This window comes from Mytilus galloprovincialis, chromosome 1, assembly GCF_965363235.1.
Source record: "Mytilus galloprovincialis chromosome 1, xbMytGall1.hap1.1, whole genome shotgun sequence".
NCBI lineage: Eukaryota > Metazoa > Mollusca > Bivalvia > Mytilida > Mytilidae > Mytilus > Mytilus galloprovincialis.
In genome coordinates, this window is record NC_134838.1 from 80,463,577 (window position 1) to 80,478,351 (window position 14,775).

The 14,775-nt window shown below is 33.1% G+C and overlaps 1 long non-coding RNA gene across 1 annotated transcript; it reads left to right on the forward strand.

The window, feature by feature from the left end:
* The first annotated feature begins 13,583 nt into the window (after positions 1-13,583).
* On the forward strand, positions 13,584-14,544 carry LOC143046558 (uncharacterized). Its single transcript, XR_012969173.1, has 2 exons — positions 13,584-13,704; positions 14,183-14,544. It is a non-coding gene; the product is annotated as an uncharacterized LOC143046558 (long non-coding RNA).
* The last annotated feature ends 231 nt before the right edge of the window (positions 14,545-14,775 follow it).

A 14,775-nucleotide genomic window follows, 5' to 3' on the forward strand; every position in this document is an offset into this window, starting at 1 on the left:
TGTTCTTCCCATATATTTTATAATCCCTAACGGGAGGGATTGTGCTTGATTTTCATATGATGAAAACATAATCTTTCAATCAGTTTAATTGAGGTCTGGAGCTGGCATGTCAGTAACTGCTAGTAGTCCTTTGTGAATTTTTTAGCTCCCCTGGCCCAAAGGGCCAAGTCAGCTTTTCCCATCACTTTGCGTCCGTCAAAATCTGAAAAGGGTTAAATTGTTTATCAAGTCAATATTTATCTGCTCTGAAATTTTCAGAGGAATTGGACAATGGGTTGTTGGGTTACTGCCCCACTATTGGTAATTTTATAAATTTTTGTAAATTTTTACAAAATATTTTCCTCTGTGTAACTAAAGGGTCAAGTTTATTATAGATAGAGAAAATTGTAAGTAGCAAGAATGTTCAGTAAAGTAAGATCTACAAACACATCACCATCATCAAAACACAATTTTGTCATGAATCCATCTGTGTCCTTTGTTCAATACATGTATGCACATAGACCAAGGTGAGCGACACAGGCTCTTAAGAGCCTCTAGTTTTTCATGTAACAAAAATTATCTTAATCCAGCGTCAAAATGTGGAATTCCTATTCAAAGCGGTATATATTAATTTTATTAAACAGCTTCACACATTTTAAAGATTTTATTATACGTCAAATACATTCTTGGAATATTCCAATTTTACTCAACGTGCTTTGCACACAATTTGATTGGTTGTGGTTAACAGTTAACTTTATTGATACGTCGGAGCATTCCATTTCTGAAGCTGTTATTTCATTGGCTGTTTGATACGTTAGAAGCTTCACAGGAATGTTCCATTTTATTTGTCGTGCTAATCAAGCGGACCTTGCTCGAATACGGTGTATTCTTTATGTGTATTTTAGCAATTTGTATAGTGTCTGATGTGGTGTACTAAAACTTTTCTGGAATACTCTATTTTAAGTATACAACGTCAAATGAGTAATTAACATTATGTTAAACACGATTATATATTGAGTCTATACAGACAATATTCAACTCAAACTGAAGTCTCCAGGATTGCAGGCAGCTTAAGGGATATTTATTCTTTCTTGCTAGGAGTTTCACCAGATTTTGTCAATAAATATTTAAGTTAGTCATTAGGTCTCAATGAGGGGATGTGACAGGGGATACAGGGGCGTAGCTAGGTATTCAGTCAACTGTAGGCACCAGGTCTGTAGGGCTGTTACAGTAGTCAACTGTAGGGGGTCTGGGGGCGCTCAAGTACCCCAGTTGGTCCAGGGCAGAGCCCTGATAGGGGGTTCCCCCCCCCGACGGAAAATGTTTTTCAGCATTTGTACAAAAATATTAAATTTACTGGTTATTTAATCATGGTAATTATAATATACATGATGAAAAGTTCGACGAATTATGAATAATTCACCATAACATCTGACTGGTGAATTATATAACGCAACTGCAGTAAAAGTTTTGTGAAGGCAAGAAAGTTTAACTCGGACATTACCGCAAGACATTGCAAACCTATTGTTTTGAATTGAATATGTAGCTCAATTCATTCATAAATTTGAACTTTTGTAGCTTACACTTAGTACAAAACGATCGTGCTTACAATTTAGTAAATTATATGTCTAAATTTTATTCTTTTAACTGAAATGTTTCAAGTTTTCAAACTAAATTTTCCCTGGGACAGTCATTTATACATATTCCTTTCAAAGTATCTATGCTAATTTTATAATGAGATGGCCATGTAAACCAGTACTGAAATATATCAAGTCATAGAACATTCCTGCAAAATTTCGAAGAGTTGCGTGAACATTTCGCGAATTGTTCGAGTTTAATGTTTCGAGTTTGTTACATGGGACAACGCCAAGTGAACGTTTTTTCTGATAATCTGTGCCTTCCGAAGCCTACGAATATAATATTTTTATTCTTTCTCTATCATAATGTGAAAATTTAAGAAACAATCTTTGTCTTCATATATAATTTGAAATGTTCATTTCAGCATTTCTAAGAAAATTTCCTTATCAAATATTTATTTAGCGCTATTTTTCGTGGTAGTAGCAATATCTAACGTTGCGTCAGTACAATCGGAAATATGAAAAAATATATATTTACAATATGCATTGCCCAGCGTAGATCAGTGCTGGGAACAGTATACCTAACAATATATATGTTCCTGATCAGCGTATCTCTTCAATTAAGCAGTACACCCTGTTTGGTCTTTTCATACTTATTCCGTTCTGATTGATATATACGTTTAACTTATTTAACAGTACATTTTGTGACAATCATTTATTTAAAAAAAAAATAGGCACATAAACACTGATATTACTATAAAATAAAACTATCCTTTTGGCAAAAAACATCAATCTTTTGATTCTTAAACCTTCACCCTAGCCACACAAACACATACACACATAGTCCATGCCTAATGCAAAAGTTCTGTTCTGTTCATACTATCGTATCAAAATTCAAGAAATTCGTGTTTCTTTATAATTTTTTTTATCCTCTACTGTAAAATCCCTACCTGCTTAGATATTTGAACAATTGTGGTCATTACACGCAGATCTGAGTACTCAAAATTACTAGAAGCTAGTTGATTGATTTTTAAACATCCACTGACCAGTGTCAAATATTTATGCAAGTTAAGGACAAAAAAAAAACCCCAAATTTACAATAAATACAACAGGGAGCTAGGTCCTGTAATAGGTGTCGTCCAGGACGAAGGTCTAGAAATTTGAAAATGCCATGCATTGGAAAATGAGGGATTATTGGATAGGAGCAGAAATTTTGCCTTTCAGTAAACCAACTACGAACTCCTCAAAGACTGGCATTCTCTCTACTACTAGGCATCGGCTGTAATGTCCCCGTTCTTACCAGACGTGACAGCGTATTTATACATCCTGCACAGCCAAATGAACGACCAACATTGGCAAGTCGGGTGAAGACAAAGTGGAAAGCTAGTTGAAAACTAACAACAACTAATAAAAAACTCATGTGTCTAAGTTGAGGTTTATTCAAGTTTTTGTTGATAGAAGTGAAATGATCTGAACCAAAGTTCTAGTTTACAGTTTCTATATGAGGTAAAATCATAAAAACATTCAATTCTATCCAACATTCTATTCACTAAGACCGAGAGACTAGTGTACAGATGACATTCGATAATCAAAGAGTTTTGACAACTTCACTGGCGTTCATTTACACAGATAACGTTGTTTATTGTTTAAAAAAAAAAAAATTTTGTGAAAAAATTATGTGTAGGCACGTGCCTAAAGCGCGTTACGGCAGCTACGCCCCTGAGGATCATAATTGTCTCAATTGTATGAATGAAAAGTAAATTGTATGCTACTTGCACACATTTTTATCCTAACTTTTTTAATTTGTTATACCATATTTCATTTGTGTTTTCATTAGATAAAATAGTTGTTATAAAAATTTAATTTTTCTTGACACAAAAATGTTTTTTAGCTGCATTTCCTTAAATTAAAAGCAATTGTCGATTTGCCTCCGAGGTTCAAATTGGAACTTTTATGATTCTAGTTCAGTTAAATGTCATATAATTTGACAGGAGGAACAGCCAACTTCCCTTAAATTTATTCGTAACAGAACCATTTTCAAAACTGAAAAATGATCAGAATTTGCAAATTTTTATATCAATTCAAACTAGAGGCTCTAAAGAGCCTGTGTCGCTCACCTTGGTATATGTTCATATTAAACAAAGGTCAAAGATGGATTCATGACAAAATTGTGTTTTGGTGATGGTGATGTGTTTGTAGATCTTACTTTACTGAACATTCTTGCTGCTTACAGTTATCTCTATCTATAATGAACTTGGCTCAGTAGTCACAGTGGACAATATTTTGTAAAAATTTACAAAAATTTACATAATTTATGAAAATTGTTAAAAATTGACAATAAAGGGCATTCACTCCTTAAGAGGTCAATTGACCATTTTGATCATGTTGACTTATTTGTAGGTCTTACTTTGCTGTACATTGTTGTTGTTTGCAGTTTTTCTCTATCTATAAAAATATTCAAGATAATAACTAAAAGCTGTAAAGTTTTCTTTAAATTACTAATTCAGGGGCAGCGACCCAACAACAGGTTGCCTGATTGGTCTGAAAATTTCAAGGCAGATAGATCTTGACCTAATGAACAATTATATCCGGCTCAGATTTGCACTAAATGCTTTGGTTTCAGAGATTTGAGCAAAAGCTGCATTTTATCGTATGTACTATTTTTAAAATGTCGGCCATTTTGGTTCGCTGGCCAGGTCATCGGACACATTTTTTAAACTAAATACCCTAATAATGATTGTGAACAAGTTTAATTAAATTTGTCTTAGTAGTTTCAGAGGAGAAGATTTTTGTAAAAAAAAATTTAAAAATTACGAAAATTGTCAAAAGTTGACTATAAAGGGCAATAACTCCTTAAGGGGTCAACTGACCATTTTGGTCATGTTGACTTATTTGTCGACCTTACTTTGCTGAACATTATTTCTGTTTACAGTTTATCTCTATCTATAATAATATTCAAGGTAATAACCAAAAACGGCAAAATGTTCTTAAAATTACTAATACAGGGGCAGCAACCCAACAACGGGTTGTCCGATTCATCTGAAAATTTCAGGGCAGATATATCTTGGCCTGATTAACAATTTTACCCCCATGTCAGATTTGCTCTAAATGCTTTTGTTTCAAAGATAAAAGCCAAAATCTATATTTTACCCCTATGTTCTATTTTTAGCCATGGCGGCCATCTTGATTTGTTGGCCGGGTCATTGGACACATTTTTCAAACTATATACCCTAACAATGATTGTGGCCAAGTTTGGTTAAATTTTGCCAAGAAGTTTCAGAGGAGAAGATTTTTGTAAAAGTTAACGACGACGGACGACGGACACCAAGTGATGAGAAAAGCTCATTTGGCCCTTTGGGCCAGGTGCGCGAAAAATGAATGAGGACTTTTCAAACTAAAAACTAAATTCATTTGCAATGAAAAATATGCATTTTGTTATAAAAAAAAATATTCTTGACACAAAATATTTTTCAGCTGCATTTCCTTAACTTAAAAGTATATTGTCGATTTGCCAGCGATGTTCAAATTGAAATTTTATGGTTCTAGTTCAGTTAATTGTTATAATACATTAAACTGTATTGTTATTTAACTGTAACCATTGTCATATAATTTGACAGGAGGAACAGCCAATTTCCCTTAAATTTATTCGTAACAGGACCATTTTCAAAACTGAAAAATGATCAGAATTTGCAAATTTTTATATCAATTCAAAAAATGAATGAGGACATTTCAAAACAAAAACTAAATTCAGTTGAAATGAAAAATATGCATTTTGTTTAAGATAATTCATTGCGGTTACGATTCTCCTGAAATTCCTTGCTTTACAAAACAGGTAAAATTTACATTTGTATATAAAATATATCAAAAAATTGAAATTGTGAATTTTTTGATAACACCAAGGGTTGAGGGATATTACTTGAATAAGCAGGGAGTCGAGAACAATAGAAAATCAACTCTTCAAGCTATAAGGGTTTTAAACAATCAACAGTTGTATTACTTTCACAATAAAGAACCTTAGTGAGCGCGCTCACATATCCCACGTCCCCACATTGTCACTGGAGAAATAAAATAACTGGAAGAGAAAAAAAAATGTATCAGAAATTTTTTTTATCATAATTTCCTGTCGATATGCACATCTACATAGAATGTCCTTATCATCTACAAAGAATCATAAAATTTCAGAGGAGTTGTGATGACAAACTGTTGTAGTAGTATATTGAAACAAATAAGTTCAAAGGGGCGTAACTCCTAGAAAAAAAATTGAACCGTAATTTCCTGTCCGTATGCACATCTGCATAGTATGTCCTTATTATCTAAAAAGGTTTCATGAGTTTCTGTTGTGTGGTTTCAGAGGAGTTGCGATGACAAACTGTTGCAGTAAAATATTGAAGCAAATAAGTTAAAAGGGGCGTAACTCCTAGAAAAAAAATTGAATCGTTATTTCCTGTCGATGTGCACATCTACAGTATGTTCTTGTTATCTTAAAAGGTTTCATGAAATTCTGTTGTGTGGTTTCAGAGGCGTTGCATTGACAAGAAACAGGACTGACGGACAGACAGACAGACAGACAGACTGACGGGTCAAAACATTTTACCCTCCGCAACTTCGTTGCGTGGGGTATAATAAAACTTGGAAATATGTATCCGGAATAAAAGATAACTATTAAAATTTATGTAGAAAAAATCACTAAATTTCCAGTGTCTATGCGAGGAATTGAACTCAAGACCTTGAGCATATGAAGCCACGATTCATACCCCTACACCAGAACAACTGGATACAAACTCACTGTTAATTTTAGATATTTAAATAATGTATCCGGGGCTCATAAAGGGTATATACTATGAAATAATATATAAAGTATATTATAATTATTGTAATGCATTCTGAACTAGATGTTATGTAGCGTAAATATTTTTTAATATAGTCTAGAAGAGCTAGGATGTAATATAGTTATCCCACTCGGACTTGGTGTGTCAGTGTATGATCACTCTCCGATCTCCGGCCATCGGGGTGATCTTTCACTGCGACATCGCGTCATCATGGGATTACTATTACTGAAAACTTGGGCAATGTCCTACCAGAAAACCGATAAGTCGGGTCTCATTTTGATATTTGTTACTAAGTACTACCGAGTGATAATCGAGAATTCGAATAACAAGTGACACCCTTCTTTTTACCATTTATTTTGCATAGTTGTTAAAAGGATGCAAAAGATGCAAAGCAAATGCTGTTTCATTTTGATACAATTTGCCTTAAAATAAAACAATTTTATATGAAGATAATTATCATAAATTTAATGGAAAATAGTTAAGTACAGTTAAATTTGGGACTAAAACAATAACACGAACATTTCTTTGTATGTTGCATCGCGAATATGAAAAAAAAATCAGGAAATTCGCATTATCATCTGTCGCACTAAATATAAACTTTAATCAAAATGAGAATTTCTTTTATATCATTTCTTTTGCAAAGTAATAATTACATTAGATGTATGTTTCATTATAATTCTGATTGGCTACACTGCAATCTCGCGTTATTCCTTAATCAATTTCATTACACAATAAAATTTACCATTCATGATGACACGAGATCCCACAATAAAGTGCACAGGTAAATTTAATAAAAACTTGATAAAATCGTGTTTTTATGATCCTAGCTAAAAAATTGATTATAAGTATTGAATGCTTCTTTTTGTAACTTCATAGGGTTGTAAAAGCGTTGACCTTGCGCACATTTTTAGAATGAAGCGCGCTTCATTCAAAATGTACTTCGGTCAACGTTTTTACACCCCAATGAAGTTACAAAAAGAAGCATTCAATTCTTAAGTAAAATTTCCAAAAAAAATCCAAAATTATTTATCGGCAGCGATATGCTTAATAATATTTAATTCATTCTAAATTCAACCTTCTCATTGATGTAAAGTTAGAAATGTGTCATTTGTAATACTACAATTGAGGTCCGACGAACAATATCGTAATGAGGTTGCCTTTTGTTTTAACCAACTGTTTCGAAAGATGCGTATTTTAGACGATTTATAACTATACAAAAAAAATAATTATTTTTTAACACGAATACACAATAAACTATCCTTTAATACTTTCTAGAATGAGCACAATCTCTCTGCACTGTCCACATAATTGATATTAAGGTCATATGAAACGAGTGAGTGGTGAAAAATAATGTTTATCCAATTCTTGAACCAATGCATGTATATATCATAAACTTAGTCCTCTATGCACGATTTTCTCATTTTTTACGCAAATATATCGTATAATCGTCTGTCTCTGTCTATTATGATTTAACAAATATGGCTGCTCATTAAATGTCGTGTTTTAAAGCCAAAGTTTACCGATTGTCACTTTATAGTAAACAAATAACAAAAATCATGGGTATTGAGCACGTGTTTAACATGTACAATCAGATACTTGTTTATTTTAATGACAGATCCATGCGTATTGCGATCACCGGATTTTTATGAGGAGGGTTACGCTCAGGTCACTATGCATACGGAAAATTTGTCGGCGAATTGCTTCCTGGAAGCAATTAAAAATAAGTAAACTTCTTCTAAATGTGGACAAATTAATTAAAAGACTTTTCCTCAGAAAAAAGTATATGTACATAAGTTGTATAATGAAAACTATCCATTTAGTTATAAAAAACATATGCATATTTTTTTTTTTTAATTTGAGGTTTCTTATGACTATAAGATTGCTTACACTGATAATACATCAAATCAAGGGAAAATGATATTGGCTACAAAATGAATAATTATGACATGGACACGTAAATAAGTAGATGTTTAAAAACTCCTATTCATGAGACATCCGACTAAAAATACAACCAAACCAATATCGATATATCAATATACACGGAAGAAGATGTGGTATGATGCCAATGAGACAACTCTCAATCCAAGTTACAATTGTAAAAGTAAGCCATTAAAGGTCAAAGTATATATATAATTAAATCCTCAATACAAAAATTGCTTAAAGATAAACTACATTCTATACAAACCTTGATGCTGCTGTTTATTTGATACTGTAAACTAAATTCAGAATTTACCTGGTTATATATCAACAGTGGGCACGTACAAAGATTAACAAATAGTTCAAATGTGAAATAGAACGACTATTACATCTGTTTAAACAACAGGGGTGGTGTTCTCGAAGCTATCTTAGGATTAGGACGTGTCCTAAGACCATCTTACGACAAGTCTTTGTCCTAAGTCGTGTTCTCGAAGCTCTCTTAACTTAGGATATATCACATTTTTCGTCCCAAATTTATGACACCTAATTAGGTGTCTTAAGGTCATCATATCTTCATTCTAACTTTTTGCATGCTTTTTTCTCAATTTTTTACGTGAAGATGAACATGAAATGAAACGCATCATCAGTTATTAAATCGTATACAGAAATTGTGCATGATTTTAAACTTTGAACTTCGTGTTTTACGATACGATGACTTTACGAAGGTAATATTCTCATTTCAAAACAAATTGTTTTACCAGTTTAAATCACGATCCTTTTTGATATTATTCTATAATTACATTTGAAATCATGCATTTAATTAAATACATGTTATTACAAAATTTCGTAAATAATTTTATCATATGGTTTCGTCTTTAATAAATGTTTTTTCCTTTAAAAATGTCCTGTACCAAGTCAGGAATATGGCCATTGTTATATTATAGTTCGTTTCTGTGTGTATTACATTTTAGCGTTGTGTTTCCGTTGTGTCGTTTGTTTTCTCTTATTTTTGAGTGTGAATTCACATTACTATAAGACGTGTCACGGTACTTATCTATCCCAAATTCATGTATTTGGTTTTGATTTTATATTTGTTATTCTCATAGGATTTTGTCTAATGCTTAGTCCGTTTCTGTGTGTGTTACATTTTAATGTTGTGTCGTTGTTCTCCTCTTCTATTTAAAGCGTTTCTCTCAGTTTTAGTTTGTTACCCCGATTTTGTTTTTTGTCCATGGATTTATGAGTTTCGAATAGCGGTATTGTTGCCTTTATTTATCAAACAATTACTTTAACTATTTAGAATTTCGCACATAGGATATGTTTAGGACGTCTTTACATAAGATGTGTCTGAGATAGTTTCGAGACACAACTTAAGAGGGTCCTAAGTCGATCCTAAGTCCATCCTAAAATTGGTCTTATCTATGACTTAGGACGAATCTTAGGATACTTTCGAGAACACCACCCAGATACTTAAAACTAAGGACAATGACAAAGACCTATATATACATACCACGCAACTTCGTCAATGTTTCCCTACACTTCAATGTTTGTAAAATACAACGTTTGGGTCAAACTTTGTCCATTTGCTCACTGACTCAATTGTAAACATTGATTAAGTTACAAAACAAATGTATCACTTAAAATTTAAAAAATGAAAATTATTGAATATTTCATACTTTGCATACTTTGTTAAGACAAATATTATTGTTCAAAAGAACACATTGCTATGTTTTTCATGTATCAACTTGTATGTTTAACTATTTAAACCCTTGACATTGAGATGTTTTACCATAGTACATTCGTACACAGTAATCGTTTTAAAAATGCAAACAATTGAAGAACACGTCTTTTAAAGGTTCAAAATAAATAAAGGGCGAAGTTTGAATTAGTTTCTGAGCATTTTGAGCTCAATTTAAAACTAGAAGTACTTTGATCAAGGCTCACAAATAATAACATCGCCCCACAAAAAGCACTGACTAAGTCTATGATTTGCCTAGGAAAACCCCAAAAATAATTGAGATGAAAAAAAATGAAGTGCACAATGGCATCATACATATAAGATTAGAAAATGTTGAATAAAATATAATAAGTGGAATAGATGGATTTGCTTTTATGGAATGGTTACACCCCAACCCTAGACCAGACGAGTTTCGGATACAATAGTGGGACAGAAAGAAGAGTGTACGAACAGACTGCAGACAGAAGAACAAATGGATGGACCGAATGGAATGAGGACGAATTCCCAATCCCTATTCCCCAACCGTTTCAGAAAGCGGGTTGTATTATAAGAATACTTTTAAATATGTGTTATTAGAAAATATTCATGTGGTACGACTTTTCCAATTTTTTTTTTCTTTGTTTTGAACATTTTCCTTTCATCTTGTCTATATGTGGACACATAGGTCCTTGTGTTTTTGCACACACTAGACATATATCATCTTAGTGCAGTAAACCCCAGAGGTTGATTGGGTATAAAAATATTGTCACCAAGACTACTTCCGGTCAGCAATAAAAACCATTCGATAGAGGGCGTCCGTTTGTCTGTCCGTTCTAACGGACGTTTAACGGATAAAACAGATGTTGAACAACTGTAAAACGGACTTCTACCGGACTTATAACGGATAAAACGGATGATGAACGGATCTAAAACGGATAAATGCCAATTGAAAATTTCGCGTCAGAAATGACAATTAGATTTCTTAAGGTTCATGAATTCTTATTATTCATAATCGATCTTAGAGTAAGGGCACGACTTCACAAACCAATCAGCTCTTATTTAGGCTAGACACTGCCCTTTGGCGGCATTTTGAAGTACACACCAAAACCAGTTACACAGAAACCTTTTGAATATTTAGGTAGCAATACACAGTTAGGGAAAAAACTTAAAATTGACACTTAAATCTTTTAAACACCCTCTTTCCCCTACTTTCTTACAAATAAGGCTTAATATTTGTGTTATGCATGTATATCTTTGCATCGGAACTAAACACATTTATTTAAAAAAAACAGTTGTTGGCATGACACGGGTTATGTTCTTCTCATATATTTTATGATAGTATGATACTAAACCCCTAACGGCAGGGATTGTGCCTGATATTCATATGATGAAGATATAATCTTTCAATCAGTTTAATTGAGGTATGGAGTTGGCATGTCAGTTAACTGCTAGTAGTCTGTTGTTATTTATGTACTATTGTCATTTTATTTATTTTCTTTTGTTTCATCTTCTGACATCGGACTCGGACTTCTCTTGAACTGAATTTTAATGTGCGTATTGTTATGCGTTTACTTTTTTACATTGGCTAGAGGTATAGGGGGAGGGTTGAAATCGCATAAACATGTTTAAACCCGCCGCATTTTTGCGCCTGTCCCAAGTCAGGAGCCTCTGGCCTTTGTTAGACTTGTATGATTTTGAACATGTCACAAAAGTCTCCAAAATTTGATTTAAAGGAAAATTTCAATCAATTACAGTGATACCTTTCTTGAAACCATAGTTTTTTATCTAGCAAGTGGTCCAAAAAAATCATATGCATTTCAGCTCGTTTTTCCATAAAATGGAATTGAAAAGATCGAGCGCAAAATCTTTGTTGATAAACATTACAATAATTATGGACCTCTGGGCGGTATGGATAGGAAAATACGGACTGTCAAACAGATAAATGGCCTATAAAACATGTTTAAAACAATCTAAATGATCATATAAACCCACTAAGAAGGCTATATTATTCTTCAATTATCTAAAAATCAATTTTATTGTACAAAAACTTTCATATTTAAAAAATTCACCATGGCCATAATGCGAAACTAAACTTCTAACTGTGTATTGCTACCTTATGCGAATTACATGTATTATTATTGTCGCCTTTAATTTTTCCGTATATATATATCTTGTTCATCCGTTTTATCCGGTACGTTTCCGTTAGGTGTCAGTTGTATGCGGTACACGTCCGTGGGATGTACGTTCGTCATCCCTTCTGTCCGGTTCGTTTCCGTTTCTCGTACGTTGCATATCCGTTGCATGTCCGTTATGCATTCGTTAAGCGTCCGTTTTAATATGTCAGTACATCAACGAACGCCCAACGGATAACAATTTTGTCAACGGACAACTTTTATTTTCATCCGTTAGGCGTCCGTTCGTCTTATCCGGTAAGGTGTGACCGAGGCTTATGATATACACGAAAGGACGTAAACCTAATTTCATGTAGACCTTCATTTTCAAAACCGTCTAACAGAATAATCAGTGTCATGAATGGTTCCATTCAGTGTACACGATAAAAAAAAAGGGATAAGCAAGTATTCATTAATCATACAATCTGTAAAGACTTTGGCCGACATGATAACGCACATTGAACATAGAGGGAAAGATCTTCAGATACTAGTACTTATATATTTCTTTTTGAATTTTAAGCAATGGTGTTACTGCAAACACTATAATTTCACTTCTTTTTGTTGTATAACCTCATTGGTTGATATCTTTGGCGGAAGTACATGTGATACATCCTCATTCTTTCAATATCCAAGCTGTGGGAAGGTCGTGCTCCACGTGTTGTCCGCAAAGTAACTATATTCTTTAACTTTTACTTACATTTGCCTTGGTGGCTTTAAGACCTTGGTGGTCATTTATATATGCCTTGGTGGCAATAGACCTAGGTGGTCATTTATATACATGTATGCCTTGGTGGCAATAGACCTAGGTGGTCATTTTTATGATTTTTTACATTTGCCTTGGTGGCAACTTTGAATTAAAAATACTAGCCTTGGGGGCGTCAAGACCTTGGTGGTCATTTATATTCGCCTTGGCGGCTTCTTGATAGAACTAGATGGTAATGTTTGACCTTGGTGGCAAAATGTTTTGGGTTTAAGACCTTGGGTAGTTATTCTCAACCCAGGTGGTCAGATATGTGTTGTGCCATGCGGGGCAAAGTGCTATCGCTATATAAAATATATGTGGAAGTTTGGCTCTGGCCATTTTGGAAACCTATAGTTGAAAGGAGAATAATAAATTGTTTATACAGGGTAAATAGTTTCTTTTGTTACTTTTGAGTGTTGTGGACTTTTCATTGATTATTACATCGTACATACTGATAGAAAATGCTCTTTAAAGACTTTGTTAGAAAAGAATAGACTTATTGAGAAAGTGGAATAATTTAGTGTGAGATGTCACTTGATATTAATGTTGTTTACGGGAGTGATGTGTTTTGAATTATAAGGTGTCTTCGTCGAGGTCCGCGTTCAGCGGTCTGTTTGATTGTACATAGAATTGGATAGAATATAGAATGTTTTTGTTTTCAGATGGTGTTACCTACAATGAATGAAGGAGAAGCGATATGACATTGCACGATGATCCATGTCAATGAGTTCGAACAACCTAAAAGGAAAGGATTTTTTCTTATCAGAATATGGTGAGAATAAATTGTAATTTAAGTAATGTTTTGATTTCTGAAAATAGGAAAATAATGTATCTGTGATGGAAGCAGATTTATGTTCAAATGAACCTATTTAAAAGTAATTCTAATAATTTGTCCGTAATTTCATGATGTTTACTATTGGATGTATATATACTTTCATTGATGTGTTGAAATATTTCACAAAAATCTTTTTGTCTTGGGAGATTAAATAATTGCAATATTTTTGTTTTGTTTTGTTTTATTTAATAAATATAATGTTGAATGATTTTGTATACTAGTACAAATGTATACTTAAATTTTATGTATGGTTAACAATTTTAATTTAAATTTCTTTGTCTACAGTTGGAGGGACACTGATTCCCTAGTGGTTTTCCACGTGAATTGTAGACAAAGGGATTTTTCCTTTTCAAAGTGTGACTAATGCTGTCTTAAGTACAAATAAACAATTTGTTATTGGTTAATATATTTTCAGAAGACATGTGAAGAATCAAGTGGAAATACAATTGTCAATGTTCCTGATTAGGAAGTAAATAGTGTGTTTGATTCAACAACAGTAAAGAAAGAGACAAGCCTGCATAGTTTACACTTGGAGGTGAAGTCCCTTTGTTTACAAGCTTTCCACATGCTGAAGATGTTATTAAAATAATGACAATGTTCATTTTGATATGAGTTCATTGCCTTAACTCAACTTTTAAAAGTCTGTATGTGGTCAAATTCATGAGAATTTATTGAATTATGAACTTTTTATAAAGAACTGTGTACACGTATCTTGAAATGGTTAGTAGTGTTTTAAAGTAATTAAGGAATAGTATTTAATAAAAAGTGTTGAAGATATTTTTTGTTTTGAGTATTGGGAATACTTGCTACTCCTTAAGGGAAAGCCTTGCTAGTGGTGTAATTTGAGATTGGCCTGCAAACATGCTGTATGGACTATAGAGTTTTCTATGCCCATAACTTAACATGAACTGGATGCAAGATTATATCAATCACTGAGGATATGTGTATAACCTCATTGGTTGATATCTTTGGCGGAAGTACATGTGATACATCCTCATTCTTTCAATA